The 16,220-nt window shown below is 43.0% G+C and overlaps 2 long non-coding RNA genes across 4 annotated transcripts in view; one reads left to right on the top strand and one right to left on the bottom strand.

Annotated features, from left to right (window-relative positions):
* Nucleotides 1-946: 946 nt before the first annotated feature.
* On the bottom strand, nucleotides 947-15,182 carry LOC141568244 (uncharacterized). 2 transcript variants are annotated; one of them, XR_012491330.2, is made up of 4 exons: nucleotides 14,795-15,182; nucleotides 9,207-9,372; nucleotides 5,280-5,436; nucleotides 947-1,156 (listed from the first exon to the last, which is right to left on the bottom strand). It is a non-coding gene; the product is annotated as an uncharacterized LOC141568244 (long non-coding RNA). The 2 variants fall into 2 exon arrangements; XR_012491329.1 differs by lacking the exons at nucleotides 9,207-9,372; nucleotides 14,795-15,182 and having other exon boundaries at nucleotides 5,280-5,529.
* Nucleotides 1,163-16,220, top strand: part of LOC141568246 (uncharacterized) — a 28,777-nt gene continuing 13,719 nt past the window's right edge. The window contains exons 1-2 of one of the 2 annotated variants that reach the window (XR_016018148.1): nucleotides 1,163-2,935; nucleotides 7,691-7,774. This is a non-coding gene — a long non-coding RNA (uncharacterized LOC141568246). The remainder of the gene's footprint in view (nucleotides 2,936-7,690; nucleotides 7,775-16,220) is intronic. The other variant, XR_012491331.2, reaches the window with a different exon arrangement.

The raw sequence follows: 16,220 nt of genomic DNA, 5'->3' as shown, positions 1-16,220 counted from the left end.
CCTGTGGACATCTTGATTTTGAACTTCTAGCTTCCAGAAGTGTGAGAGAACAAATTTCTGCTGTTACAAGCTACTTGGTGTGTGGTCATTTGTTATGGCAGCCCTAAGAAACTAATACAATGACCAACATTTAAAGAAGCATTTCCAATGAGAGATACAGACTTTTGATGTCCCATAGGCAACAAACTTTGGAGATTTTGCTATAAAAGTCCAGGCTCCCTGCAGGATTGAGAGCATGTCTATTCTTTATTCTGTCCCAGTATTCCCGGATGGGTTTTGCCAACCTTGGTACATGACCTCGGGCAGTAGTGAGGCCTTCTGGGGGTCCCTGAGACCCTTTCAAAGTATTCATCATGGCAAACTATTTTACAGGGACATAGACATGCTATTTGCTTTTTTCCTGCTCATTTTTTCGTGAATGTAGTGAACGTGAAACTCACGAATATAGTGAGTTTCCCAGAGGTTGTTGCATGATGTGCGATATTGAAACCATCTCAATGAAAAGCACATATATGATTCTAGCTGTTTTCTATGAAGCTGAAAGTTAAACGCATTTGCAAAAATAAAGCCCCTTGGGGCGGCCAGATGGCTCAGTTGGTTAGAGTGCAAGCTCTCAACAACAAGGTTGCCAGTTCGATTCCCGCATGGGATGGTGGGCTGTGCCCCCTGCAACTAAGATTGAAAACAGCAACTGGACTTGGAGCTGAGCTGCGCCCTCCACAACTAGACTGAAGGACAACGACTTGACTTGAAGCTGATGGGCCCTGGAGAAACACACTGTTCCCCAATCTTCCCCAATAAAATTTAAAAAAATAAATGAAAAATAAAATAAAGTCCCTCTACTCACTAAACTTGTGGAGGCAAGATAGTTGTTTTTCATAAAAATATGTTAATGTGAACATGCAAGAGGTTTGTTATTGTTCCTTTATCAATGGATTAATAAATAAACGTTTCAAACATTTCTCAGATTTAATTTTGAATACGTAACTATAGACAGATCTAACTCTCATCAATACAAGCTCTTTGGGGTCATCAGTGATTCCGAAGAGTGTGCAGAGGTCCTGAAAACAAAACGTTTGAGGACTGCTGGCTTAGGTCAATGTCACGCCTCCTTTCCTGGAGCTTTTACAGAAGGGAAACGATTTCCTGTTATGTCCTGCAAAGCAAGAAAAAATTGTGATTGAGAGGATGGGCTTGGGATTCTGAAGGCTTGAGTCTGAAACTTTGTTCTAGAACTTAGAAAGTGCATGATCTGGGATCAGTGATTCAAACCCCCCCGAGCCTCAGTCTCCTCATCTGTGAAATGGGAATAATAAGACCCAGCACTGAAGGCAGTTGTAAAGATTTAAGTAGTGCTCCCTGACCGTTAGCAGCGTGAAGCCTTGTTCTGTGGAAGGAGGGAGCAGACCATGGCATTTTGACTCAGCAGGTGTGGAGTGGGCCCAGAACTCTGCATTTATAACAAGCTCCCACTGGATGCTGATGTTACTGGTCCCCCGACCACATGGGACAAGCCCTGGTCTCAGGAATACCTCTTGAGAACTCTTCAGGTCTTCCCATACTTTTCCAATGTCTATACGGTTACACTTCCAGCTTCTCTCTTTCCCTTTTTGTTTCTCTTGTTGCATTTGGATTCACGATTTCCCCTAATCTGGGTTCCTTTAGTCCTAACTGGTTTTTCCACCTTCACCCTTTATTTAACAAAGGTGAACTGAGCACCCACCTGTGCTGGGCCCTGTTTTGAGCCTTGGTTCTAAAGCCTCAGGGATTGCCTTGCGCGTTCTCTAAAGTGTAGTCAGTGTAATGGCTTTGGAGCTTCCCGTTACTGTTAGGATCAAGCCCAAACTCCATGCCTGGCTAAAAAGACCTGCTGGACCTGGCCTCACGGAGGCTGAGCAGGGGGACTGTTTTGAGGGTCACACCTGTAAGGCCTGTAGCTCAGCATCTGACAGAGATGAGCACAGGTGAGCTTCGTGTTGCTAGGACCCAGCGTTGGATCTGCGGGGAGTCAGGGAATGAGAGTAGCCCAGCTAACGAGTGCTTCTCAACTGGGCGGGTACGGGGAGGATTCTGCACTTTCCTGTCCCCCCCTTCCCCCCCCCAGCACATTGGTGATATTTGGAAATGCTTTTTGGCTGTCACAATGTGGGGAGGGTGCAACTGGCACCCAGTGGGTAGAGGCCAGAGGTATTGTTCACATCCTACCGTGCCCAGGGAAGCCCTCTCCATCCCACCCCACGCGTGCCCCACCGTGACAGAATTAGCTAGCCCAAATTGTCAGAAGTGCTGAGATCAAGAGATACTGGACGAGACCACCAGGAAGCCCCTCCCATGGCCTCCACACCCCCTCGTCTGCACCCTGAATCCCATCCATCACCATTTCCTATTTCTCTGCACCCTGCCGTCTCCTCCTTGAGCCAGGAGCCCTCTTCCTGCAGCTTTTCTTCAATGGCTGGTTCCTATATCCCTCCTAAGGAGCGTGCCCTGCCCCCTTCTGCAAGGCCGCTCCTGCCTGCGCTCCCCGGGTGTCCTCCACTAGGCAGCCTGTTCCTTTTGTTTGTTTGTTTGTTTGTTTGTTTGATTTCTTTCTAATATCTAGCATGCTCAGCTTGGGCATTTATTTTATTACTTGATTCTTTGAATGTGTCCTGTACTCTCAGGAGAGCATTCCAGTATGGCCTAAGCACCGCATCACATTTCTAAAATTGGAAAATTCTGAATTCCAAAGCATCTTCGGCTAGAAGGGTTTGGACAAGAGATCCGGATGTGTGTTTTTCCTCATTTGAAAGCTGAGGGATAGAGAGACTAAATAACAGCTTCAGTGAGTGGCAGAGCCCACATATGAATCCAGGAATCTTATCCCTGGGACCGGTCTCTAACCACCAGGCTCTCATAGAAGAGGTGGCTGGAGCTCGTTGACTGGATGAATTAAGGGGTAAGTGAAGCTGTCTGGGCCTTGTTCCCTCCCCTGGGCTGGTTTGCCCGCTGCTGGGGAGATTCCTGCCTCTCCTCTTTCCAGGCCAAGTGTTCTGGCTATAAAGATGCATGCAAAACATGTATGTATGCGCGCGCGCGCGCGCACACACACACACACACACACACACACACACACACACACACCCCTGCACCCCTCAGAGGGGCTCTGTATGATTATATTTCCTGAAGCTTTGTGGCCGCCTGTTGTTTTCACCAATCTCATCTTTATGAATCAGGTGACAGAACCCACTAGGAACCAAGCAGGGGAAAGAAAACAGACACTTTTCCAGCCAGGCAGGATTGAGCTGGGCATTTTGTCATTGTGGTTAAGCCTCTGCCTCCATCAGGGCACAGCCCCTTGTAAAAAATGATTGTCATTTTTCTCTCGCTGGCTTTGCGAGCTGCTCTGGTCCTGAAAACTCAAAGCCACAGCAAACAGGAAAAGTGTAATTTGTCTGTTGGGTATGAGTCTAGAAGAGGGCGATGGGGTACAGTAATCATGTTTCTGGAACCATGAAGGCATAATTTCCTCCAGTCAGGAGGGAACGTGAGCCTCCTTTCATGTGGCAGAAAGCTTCTTTGCGAAGATACCAAGTTGCTTCTAGAAGGCAGTGGAAAATCGACGTGGTTTTAAGTGGGCAAGAATGTCTTCAAAAAGGTTCAGAGGAGTGAGATGGGCTACAGGTTGGCTAAGGGCTGATATTGTTGATTAAAACACAGTTGCAGATGGGTGAATACTGTATGCTTTCCTCTGTGTGTGTGTGCACGTGTGTGTAAAAACACAGAAAAAGGATAAGAATACAGTCACCATTAATACAGGAAGTAAATGAGAATTAGGCGGGGGTGGAGGAAGGTTCGTGTGTCAGAGAGACAGGGGCAACTTCCTATTTTCAATCATGTATGCTTCAGTATTCTTCCTTGGCTTGTGTAATCGAAAAACAAATAAAAACAAATACAATGAACTTGCAACAACAAATATCAACTCCCCCCTTCAGCGAATCAGCTTCATAATAAACAAAAAGCCCGTTAGCTTCCAAGCACTGGGAGACTCCAGACGCAAAAGAACTTCCTGGTTTGGGGCATTCCTCGTTAAATCTTGTTTGGAAGCCGACAGAATTCTACCCCGCCCCCAACAAGATAGATTATTACTTAAAACAGTTATTGAAGCTTCCCTGTTGAACAAAAGGAAAATGCTCGATCCTGTCTCTGTCTCTGTTTCAATCTCCCTCGGTCGTAGTCTCTTTAAAGTTAACACTTCTTGTATGCTTCCTCTTCTGTTTTTTATTTATTTACTTATATTTTAAGAAATAGGAAACACCCACATGACTGATAGTCTTTATGGTCTATTCTTTAAAATACAAGTCCTATCAGATTAAAGCATCGAGTCATACCTTTGAATATTAAAGAGAAAAATCACATTAAGAAATCAGCCCTTACCAGAGACGAAGACAGGGATACAGTCCTGGAGGAACCTTCTGACAAAACTATTTTGGTTTTTGGTTAATCTACAGTAAAACAGTCTGGTTGCCTTCTTACCATCAGATGCTCTTCCAGCTGAAGTTCCACTAGGTTGTCTGTTACTTTTGTTTAACGTATGCTTTACACATCAGGTTCAATAGAAAATAAGAAGTACAGGAGGCGCCTGGGGAGGGTGATGATGGTGAAACTGAGGAACAGGCTCCCTCATCCTGCATTGTCCTGCATCCGTCTCTATTTGCACAGACGCCACAAATCAACAAAATGGCAGCTGCCGGCAAGCCATGTGCTTAGACGCTCTCCCAGCTAGGAACCTGCAACCGGCCTTTCTTAGGAGAACAGTAACTTAATGACCGGAGCTTTAACTGCATGCACTGCAAGAATCAATAATCCAGAATGAATCAATTCTAGGTCATTTATTCTTATTTATTCCCCAGCAGACCTTGATTACGATTTGTGAAGCGGGCACATTCTTTTCTCAAGGCTTGGATTTTTAACGTTCTAGGACACACCTCTGGTTGGCAAAAGTTTGTCAGCATCCCTGAGGGTTATCAGACTTACAGAACTGCGTTAGAAGAAGTCTATTTCTGCCCACGTTTATATGTTTCTATTAAATAAAGATCACGCAAGAAATTTTGTTTTCATTGATCAAGTGAGATAAAGAAAAGGTCCTTTGAAAGCTTGGTGCAAATGTTAGATTTCATTACTGCCTTTTTCAACGCACTGTTATCATATTATTTCTTATTTGCTCATCTTAGCAACCTGGAGGCTATCAGAGTAAGCAACCTTCATGTGACAGAGTATGAAAGAAAGGCACAGAAGCTTACCTCATGCATGTAAACAATTGGCCAGAGGGCGGTGAGCATTCCCCGTCTCTCATGCTCAATCTCTTCAATGAATGAGGTATAGTTTCTATCAGGTTTTATGTAGGCGGAGGGTAGGCATCTGTAGGATTCATCTTGTACTAAAGGTTCTGGGAAAATCCTAGGAGTACAATAAAATCCAAAGACGAGGTTTACTGAAGCATGACTCACCCCAAATACCTACTTCAAGACTTAGGGGAAGAGACTAATTTTATCTTTGTCATCAGCTACACACCAGTAGCATTTATTTGCAAGCCCCGCCAGGAACCTGTCTATTTTTACTTTGTTTATTGCCCGAGGTGACTGTACAGCTGTTGATCTTAGAGGACCACACTAGATGGCCATGAATGGGTGGCGACATGATTCTGCCGACATAGATAATAATCCTAGACAATCGCAGGTTCCCTTTTACTGGAGGGGTGTGCACCTTCACTTACAGAAAGGAAGACTGAATCACACAGTGGAAAACAACTATGACACAGCAGGTCTAAAAGAGAGCAGGAAACAAAAGAATGGATTGAATCTCATTTCCCTGCTTAACTCTTAGGCTAAATTATCTTAAGGGTAGACCTTTATCCTAAACTTTTTTCATCACAATGGAAACTCAAAAGGCAGTATCTAGCTGTGCTAAGTGGATGGTCTACTATACTGGTTTTTGCTTAAGGAAGGACAAATAAAAGCAACCTGGTCCAAATGCAGACCACGGAAATCAGGAATTTAGTGGTGGTAGTGGGCCAGCAGTAGGTTTCAGGTATGGACAAAATTATGTAAAAATAACAATGATAATAAAACTAATAACCAATAACAATCATAGTTCACTTATAGCTATATGTCAGACACTGTTACACGTAGTTTGTAAATATGAATTCATTTAATGGTCAACCCTGTAAGGTACATGCTATTATTATCCCCACTTTATAGTGGAGAAAACTGAAGTACAGTGATGCTGAGAAACTGGTCCAAGGCTGGTAATGAAGAAAAATCTCAGTCCCCACCCTTGCCCTGGTAATGATTATGAACACAGGTTTGGGTGTCAATTAACTCGGTTGTAGCTGGACCTCACTAACACTAGCCCCCGTGGAACCTTGGTGTGAACTACAAAAAGGTGCCCCACTGGGGCAGAAACTGCCTCTTTGGGCGGTTGGCTTGATAAGCGATCTTCAGGGCCCCCACATGGTAATTGGAGGAAGAGCCACATTTCAGCTGACACTCGGTTCTATAGGCTAGGTGCGTCATGTAAAGCCAATCTTGGTGTTTGTGGTGGAGCCATGGCTCCCACACACGTTAGTTTTGGGACTTTCGGCTGCCTCCTTCATGACTTTGAGTCTCTCTGTCTCCATTGAAAAGTGCTGCTGCTGACCTCAGGGGCTTGTAGTGAGGCTTAAACACTGAATTTACTTGCCACATGGGAAGCACTAAGGAGGCAAAATCAAACAGGAGACAGATTGCGCCCCTCGTTGGATCATGAACTCCCTTGGAGACCGCGAGGGACGATTTAGAAACTCATTTTGAAATGCTATGCACTGTCTATCACAGAAGAGGCATTGGTGTTTTATAAGCAATGTCACCAATTCTAATCATCGACGAGGTTGGTGCTTGAATAACTTGTACAATTAAGCTATGTTCTCAACGAACTCATTTCCTTGGACTGCTGTCTTGAGAGCGCCATATTGAAAAACACAGAGTCAATACCACTAAATTGGGGAAGTGCCTTCAGACTGCCTTTCGCTGAGTGTGAATGGGCCCACGGATATGCGTGAGGTTACACCTGTTAGTGTGGGGATCAGATGGCCTGCATGTGCCTCCTAGAGTTGCTACTTAAAAGCTGTGTGACCGTGGCAACATTTCTTAGCCATTCTCTGCATTAGTTTTCTCATCTGTAAGCTGGGGATACTAACAGCTCCTCTCTCATAGACTTGTGAGGCGTAAATGAGAAAAATGCACATCAAATGTGTTACACCATCCGTGGCAAACAGTAAGTGCTCAAAAAGATGGTCACTGGCCTAGTTAATTGATGATGATTCAATAGAATGTAGACTTGGGGAGCATTAGCATTTTCAGAATCTCGTAAATTCTCTAAGGTTAACCTCCCAAGAAACCACACTCAGTAAGTCCATGTTCAATGGTTGAGCTGTGTTGTCTGTTCTGCCTTCTTAGAGGATGCAATCTTTTTTCCTCAACCACTAGATGAGTATAAAGTTTAGTTTCAGATGTGCACTTAAGTTTCTGTCGCTAGGAAGAAGCTCAAGGACAGAGGATCACGTGGCATCTTTAACTGCTTAATTGCCAGGAGTAGGATTCTTGGAAGCTCAAAAGTCAAGCATGAACGTTTCTTGTTTCTCATAGCATTTTGGCTTTGGCTTCCTTTTCTCCAGATGCACCAAAGGCCAAGGTCTAGTTTGGACTTGGAAGGTTGATGAAAGCCGGTAAAGGGATTTCTCTCTCCCTCTGCTTATTTGGTAAGTCAAAGGCATGAATGATGCAATTGCACTATATACTTTTGTGCAGCGAGAAGGAGATTTCCCCGTGCTCTGCTGAGCTCGCTGCATTAGAAAAGGCCACTTCAAGCTTTCCTCATATGAAACATCCAGGCTCCTCGATGTAACAGATACTACTGGTTGCCTAACAACAAGTAGCAAGGACTATTAAATGATGGGTTAACTAGTAAGATTTTTAAACTTTTTTCCATCACATGGAAATCAGAAGTCTTAGATTCCAGGGCTGCTGGAGTAGTCCAAGAAAATCATCAAGGACCCAAACTCCTTTTGCCTTTCTGCTCCGCCACCCTTCACATATGGGTCTCAGCTTCATGATTCCATCATGGCTGCTCCATTGCAAGAATGGGGACATGTCCATATGGGAAGAAGAGGAGAAGGTGGTAACAGATATGCATGCTGGCAGAATATTTGCTTTTTTATCAAGAAAAAAAATTCTGCAAGGGAGCTGGGGAAATCAAACGTTTTTTGGAGTTGGGCTTAATGGCTCCCTAATTAATTCTAGGGTCCTGTGAATAAGAAAGGATATTTGATGAGCAGCTAGCAGTGTCTACCAACTATCATATGGCAATTCCCTTCTCCCTAACATGTGTCTGTCTTCCTCAGAGTGGCACATGCTTCAGAGAATATGTGTATCAGCTCCAGGAGGTGGGCTGTGTGTGATGAGTTTGAGCTTTTCAGGGTGACCGATTTCCTCTTCCCAATGATTAATTTATGTGTTGATACATGACATCATTTTGGGCAAGGAGATTTGAGGGAAGCGGTACCCAAGGGTCTTAAGGAAAAGGTTCTTTCCAGGAACTGAAGAGTTATTTTTCTGCCTCTGGATATTGTTATGTGACGATGTGTTGGCTGGAGCTATGCAGTGATGCTGCAAACATGAGGGGAGCGAGCCTCGTAGGACAAAGCTAATAGGCTGGGTTTGGCCTAATGGAAAGATGGAAACAAACCCATGTTGTTCAAGAGGCCACTGAGCTGCTCAATTGGTTGGAGTTACTTTCCTTCCAGATTTTTTTTTTAATGTGAGATGATAACATTTTTTGTTGTTTGGCTATTTTGAGTTGAAATTTTCTGCTACTTACACCCGAAGGGATTCTAACTGATGCTTTTGTAGGATGCGCTCAGGAGAATGGGTCCCTTTTAAAAATAAATATACCTTTACATAATAGAACTACCTCTCTAAGTTCATCTCCTCCCCCTTCCCCCTACTTTGCGGCTGTTTTACCAGGCCAGAGGTCGTCCTACGAGTGCTGCTCCCTCTGCCTGCAATGCTTTCTCCCAGACAGACGTTTACCTTCTTCCACCCTTTATTTTGTTTCCTTATCAGAAAGGCTTCCCGGGCTGGCCTTTCTAGAGTGTAAGTGACTCTCCCCTCCCTGCCCCACCATCTCCTTACCCTGCTTTACTCTTCTTCATAGCACTTTCGACCAATGGAAAGAACACACACCGCCATGTATTTTCGCTTCCTGCCTGTGTCCTTCTCTGGCGTGTAAGGTTCATGACAGCAGGGGCTTTTCTGTTAACTACTAGATCCAGCTCCTGGTGCAGAGTGGTCGCTCAGTCTATATTTGAGGAATAAACAGAAAAGTTAGCCCAAAGCTTCACTTCTAGAACTTCCATCGTGCAGTGATTTAAGAGTGCAGGATTTGGAGTCAAGCACACCCGACATTGAACTCTGGCTCTCCCACTTGCTAGCTTTGTGGACCCGATCAAGGCACTGAGCCTCATTTCTCCACCGATAACGTAGTTTGTAAAAGCGTAGGCCGTCCACTGTTGTTAGAGAAAAATGAGAATGAATGGCAGCACTGAGGCTGTCACGCCCGGGAAGCACGTAAATGGTGGGGAATATTATTGTGCAACAGGAAGAGACAGTTATGCTGGACCCAGGAACCAGGGTCTTCACTCCACCCAGGTGAGTGCTTTGCATTGAGACTTGAAATGTTTCATCAGGCAAAATGTGGGAAAATTGTAAAAAGGTAAAACTAAACAAATGTCTCAAAACGGCTGTCTGCCCAGGTCAGTGGTAAGAAAACGAGAATGTTCTGGATAAACAGAGGTTATTAAATATGATGTGTGCCAGAGCGTGGGCTCACGAGCCATCTGCCACCGCAAGCCCTCCTGCGTTCCTTTGAGAAAGAGCATGATTTCCCCTCCTTCCCTCCGAAGGTTGACCAGTATAAATACTGCTAATAGCCATATAGTGGAAGAATAATCCCACTTAGCTATTTTTAGCTTCCCCTTGAAGTCTTATGTTTCACATTTTAAGTTTGTTTGCAAAGTTCTCTTCCAACCCAAATAAATGCAGGCTCGGAAATGAAAGGACGTAGGTTATGACTTGCTGATTCTCCAGGGAGTAGGCAACGAGGCCAGCTTCCGTGGGATGCTGGGTCATTCGGCGAGTGGGTCTGCCTCCAAGAGCAGCCTGCCGGCCTCACAACGCAATGCAAGCTTCTGTGCGTCCATCATGGTGAGCTCCCTGGGACTGCGAGCGTCACCTGACAGAGGCACCCGACTTTCTGACCTTTCCAGCTAGCCCACTAAAATATCATCCTTCAGGATTTTCCATTCAGATTCTGTAAAACTTCTCTGTTTGGATTCTCTTATCCCCTGTTGGGCTTATTATTAACACACTTGATAAAAAGAAGCACGACATTTCATTCAATCATTCATTCATTCATTCATTCATTGAATCATTCATTCATTCAACAAATAATTAACGGGTACCTACTGCATGCCAGGTGCTGTGTTCTCAGGGCACTTCTTTTCTAGTAAAGCAGCTAATAAAGCACTAATAAGTAAAATTTCATCAATTTATAAATCAACACAGAATTGAATAAAATGTTATATGAATTATAATTACAATTAATAAAATAAGTGCATTTATCCATACATGACAACCTTGATATAGTACTTATTATATACTGGGTGGTGTCCTAAGCTCTTTACATATTAACTCATTTAATGCTTCCTAGAACCCAAAAGATTAAGTATCTTTTAAAAGTTCCCACAGCAATTAAGTGGCCAGTAGGATTTGCAGGTCAGCCATAGGATTTTCAAGTTCATCTTCTAACCACATGACAGTACTCTGTATGATCTTGAAGACATCCCGTGGACGTGTGGATGAGGTATGGAACTGACAAATGCCATGAAGGAAGGTTAGCTGGATGATGATGGCAAGTGTGACAGGTGGATGGGTAGGTGGCCCCTCTCATGGCAGGTAGGCCAGGCAGAGATCTCAGGGATGAGAAAGGGTCAGCAACCTTGGAAAAAACCCTGTAGGTTGAGAGAAGAGAAAGTGCAAAAAGCCTGAAGCAGGAAGGAGTGTGGCATATTTCAGGGACAGAGAAAAATGCCATGTGACCACGGCTGTGACCAGGTCAAGCTATGCCAGGGGGGCACAGAGGATGAAGAGGTAGGGAGGGGGCAGATCCTGGTGGGTTTTAATTTAAATACCATTCCAAAAAAGAAAATTGCTCAGTTAATCATCTCGCTCAGGGTTTTGTGGGGACTTGTGGTGGCTGGCGTTTGTTACAGAGCTCAAGGAGATGCAGAAAACCTACTTCCCATCCTCTTTTGTGGCTGAAAACCTTTAAGTATTTTCGAATCTTTCCTTTCTTAGTAAGTATCTGAATATAATTGACTCCCTTCAGAATAACTAGTGGTCTGATCTGGGTGGCAACTCTGGACCCACTGACCCATGTGGTATTCCAGTGAACTTGCAAACTTGCAACAATTTGAGCGGAACTTACACTAACCTCTAGACTTCCCCGAAGCGGTGCTTCCTTGGTAGTGGATTAAAAATAAATTCTGAATATTAGATTATTTTCCTATGATTTACATGATTTCTAAAAATGGGGCTCAGGGGTCAAAAATAGAAGAAAAAAAAGAAGGTGGGCTTTATGCAATCGGTTTCCAGTGAATCAAGATTTTACTGTCGTGCCTCCACAGTGGGGATTCTTCATGGACTAATGGCTTTGGCCCATCAACAAAAAACTTGGTGTAAGGGGAAATAAACAGCCTGGCCAATGATTCAATATTTTGTAACAAAATTTATGCACAGGCACTTCCTGGAATTAATGCAATTGGTTAATAATATGAATAGAATAATCAGAACACATTGGCAGTCCTGATAGTTAAAGCACATTGGACCCAAATTGATCACTATGAGGGGCAAAGAGAAGCCCATTTTAATTGCTCTTCAGGGAGCGATATGTGGGGATTTTCACAGAACATTCATCAAGAGAAAATTAAGAGTTCAGGCAGCCTGAGTTAGAATTCCCAAACTCCCAATTCCTTGCTGTGTGACTTTGGGAGAGTTACTTAACCTTCCTGAGTCTCAATTTCCTCATCTGTAAAATGGGCATAACATAGTACCTACTTCATAGGATTGTCATGAAAGTAATTGATAAATCGATTAATAATTGATTAAATTGATGTAAAGAAGTTAGCTCAGAGCCTGGTGTGAATGAGGCTTCAATAAACATACATTATTTGTTTCTTTTCCCATCACACTCTTTCCAGTCTTTAGTCTGTGGTCCCAGTGCTGCTGTCCCATAGCACATCTCTGCAGGACCTCAGGAGGGATTAGAGAGGACAGATCAAGGTCCACAGTTCCACAATGGGAGAAGCCATCGCAGGATGCCTTGCAGAGAACCTGCCCCTTACAAAGGAGGCTTTGAGCTATGGCAGGGTTTCTACTGACATTCTGGGACAGATAATCCTTTGTGGTGGGGACTGTCCTATGCACTATAGGATACTTAGCAGCGTCTCTGGCCCCCACATATTAGATGCCAGACACACACACACACACACACACACACACACACACACACACACACACAGAAAAAGTTGTGATAACCAAAAAGTCTCCAGACATTGTTAACTGTCCCTTGGTGACAAAACACATGGTGGTACATTGAAAATGTATTGTTTAAAAAAGTTATTAATTAAAGTATACACCTTTATTGCTGGGGAAAGAGAGAGAAAAAGAGAGAGAGGAGAAGGAAGGAAGGAAGGAAGGAAGGAAGGAAGGAAGGAAGGAAGGAAGGAAGGAAGGAAGGAAGGAGAGGAAAGAAAGACTTGTATCCAGATGAACAGAACACTCTTATCTATTACTACAAAAGTTTTTATAAAATATCCTGGAAAACTAGTTTTTCTATGAGTGAATGTATAGATCAAAATATCTTTGGACCCAACTATAATACATATAATATAATCACAACTAACAAAGTTTCCTAGATGAGAAACGATGGCCTTGACTCTCAGCTCCACCCCCCACGAGCCACGTAAGTGGCTAAGCTGTTTCACATCCTCAGGCCTCAGTTTCTTCATCTGTAAATGGGAATTGTCCTAGTACCTAATTCAGCACAGTGCCAGAAGCATTCCCTTATCATGGGCTCTTAACATTTGCAAAAACATGTATAGCACAAACCACGTGCCAAACACAGTGCTACGTGCTTTCCAAAAAACAATGCATGTAATGATAAAATAACCACATGAAATAGGTGTTATTTTGTTCCCGTTTTATAGGTAAGGAAACTGACGCTTCCAGAGTAACTCGCCACAGTCACAGAGCTAGGGAATAGAGTACAGCAGTTAACTTGCTTACTTATTCTGCTATCCTGCTTCTTTGACACTGACATTATTTAGAATTATAAAACCATCCATAACCAGAGCAGAAGAAAGGTAAGTCCATCTCCATCTCCAGGATCCTCTTGCCTTCGAATAATCCAGGAATTTTAGGGCACTTTCTCTATTGATAGGGTCCTTATTTTCTATTGTCACCTGCTACAGACAGGCCACTCAGGAAATCTGAGGAAATACCTTCAGTTCAAAAAGGTGGCAGAAACTTTGGTGATGCCTGTGGTTTGCTGCCATCCCCTTGAAAACCTAATCTCGGAAGTGACATCCTATCACTTCCGGTGTGTTCTATTGGTCACACAGACCAATCCTGATATGATGGGGAGGGGATTACTCAAGGATGGGAATGCCATCCAGACGGTCGGGGTTCATCTCAGACGCTAGCTATTGCACCAATTGTATGTTGTAGGAAACTTTAAAAAAAAGATATACTTTGACCGGAAAGTCAGTTTTATAAAAGATTTAGCCTCACATTGTAGATGATTAATTCGCTTGGAAAGATGCTCCTGGGAAATATTGCAAACGCCTTTCATGGAAAAGATAAGAAACATGATACATTAGGTCATCTGCTATTGGAATTTAGATCTTGAAAAACAAATTAACTAGAAACATCAACTTTGATGAACAGATATCTAGGCTAATGTATGTGGTTCTAGAATTTAATATATATTAAGAATGTAGTAAATTAATAAGTATTAGTATACCCATATCCTTTAAATATGTCTATTTGGTCAATCTTTGAGATTCTTTTCATATATCCAGGAGTAGAGATTAGATATATACTGCTCCTGATAGGAACATATAATTTAAAAAATATTACACTTAATTTTTCACCAATCATTAATAACTACAAGGCCCTGTGTGATCTGGCTCCTGCTTGGTGGGAAAACATCATCTCATCCACCACAGTCTAGCTACACTGGGCAACTTTCTGATTCTCAAACACAAGCCCCTTCCTACCTCAGGACCTTTGCACTTCCTGTCCTTCTGCCTGGAATGTCAGTCCTGCAGACTACCCATCCCTGGCCCTGCTTCCTTGAATTTCTGTACATAAGTGATTTCTTCAGCAAGGCCTTTTTCTAACCCCCTTCGTGATTCTCATTTTCATCATCTGGTTTTGTTTTTCATAGCGCTCACTGCACCCTGATTTATCTTTATTTTTAAAATTGTTTATTTCCCATCTGCCCCTAAAAGTGTAAGCTCCTTGTCAAACATGTTCAATTGTCTATCACCAGTTAACTAGCACACTATCTCTCACACACAATAGGTGCTAACTAAATATTCTCTGAATTTGGTTTTGACTCTGAATTTATAAACAGGTGACTCACATTTGGTTGCACTCACCTTTGATATGGAGGCAACTGAGTTTTGCTTATTTCCGGTGGCCAAGGGTTGCCTTTCTTTGGGATGACAATACCAAAATATTTGCTCTCTTGTGCACCCTGAGTGTGAAACTGAAATGTCAGGTGACATAAGAAAAAAAATCAGTCATGGCAGCTCTTTAAACATATAAACATATTAAACATGCAACACACTAGTACCCGGCTCATAGAGAATTCCACCCTTAACACATCATATGTTGGGGTTTACAGTCAAAGTCCATTTAGCAAATGTTTATCCTACGACGTGCTTTCCTTTTGTTTCCTGTAAGTATAGCTTCTTGCCCTGCCAGGATTTGGGGTCAGAGAAACACGAGGAGGCTATTAACATATCAATGGAGGGATCGCCTAGGAATCCAGAATTTGGAATAATATTTGCATCTCAAGCTCAGAAGCTGCCTAGGCAAGCCTGTTATTGATTGCCTTTAATTTCCCCTTAAAACAGTGTCTGTTTCTGAATAAAAGATTAATAGAGGCGGGCTCAGTTTGTCGGGTGATTTATACCCGAGTTCTCCCTCCTTTCCATTCAGAAGCGCGCTGCACACACGTCCCCACCCCTGAGATGTTTGAATTCAGTTCCTCAAGAAAAATTGCTGCTGATCACCAAAGCTTGCAGCTTAATTGAATTTGTCTTTGTCCACTTAATCATCGTGCTTACAAAAAGTGGGGTGGGTGGGACTTATACAGAAAAATACGGACCTGAAAAATACAGACGATCACTGAGGAGAGTGGGCTGACGAAAGAGATATAAAATGCACTTTAAAAAATGAAAATGCAGTGAGCCGTTTAGAATGTCCGTGCTGCACTCTCTTTGCTTTCTGCATGAACAGATACACCAGTATGGCCCCAGTATAAACATGGTGACCTGAAAAGTAAACTATTGTACCAGCTTGGAGCAGCTCTATCTTTTTTGTCTTGGCTGCAAATTTCTGTTTCCTTTTGGGGAAGAAAAAAACATGAGAGGAAAATGAAGATTTCTGTTTTGTGTAAAGTTTGGAAACCTCTATCTATAAATGAATGGTTGTTAATAATAATACATTGATAATAACAATCATTTATCAAGCACTTTTTTTTAAACCATTGTACTGAAGGCTTTCTACTCTTTATCTCATTTAATCTTGGCTCCAGCATGCTAAGGAGGTCCTATTAATATTCCCATACAGACAAGGCTTGGAGAAATGCAGGAAGCTGTCTAAGTCTTTAAAGTGGAAGAGCCAGATTTTTGAAGTATTTGATTAGAAAATCCAAGAATGCCACCCCACCACAAGAAGTACATTCGTTTGGGTTTGAATGTACTCCATCTCCATGTGTTATTTCAACATGGCGGATGCAGGAAGTATGAGCTTTCCAGTTAGGCAGCCAGTTAGGAATGAAATCCTAGGTCTGTTTCC

Source organism: Rhinolophus sinicus, chromosome 13, assembly GCF_057876585.1.
Source record: "Rhinolophus sinicus isolate RSI-liver-muscle chromosome 13, RSI-T2T, whole genome shotgun sequence".
NCBI classification, from domain to species: domain Eukaryota; kingdom Metazoa; phylum Chordata; class Mammalia; order Chiroptera; family Rhinolophidae; genus Rhinolophus; species Rhinolophus sinicus.
The sequence above is the reverse complement of the archived record's forward strand: the minus strand, read 5'-3'. Positions and strand labels throughout refer to the sequence as shown.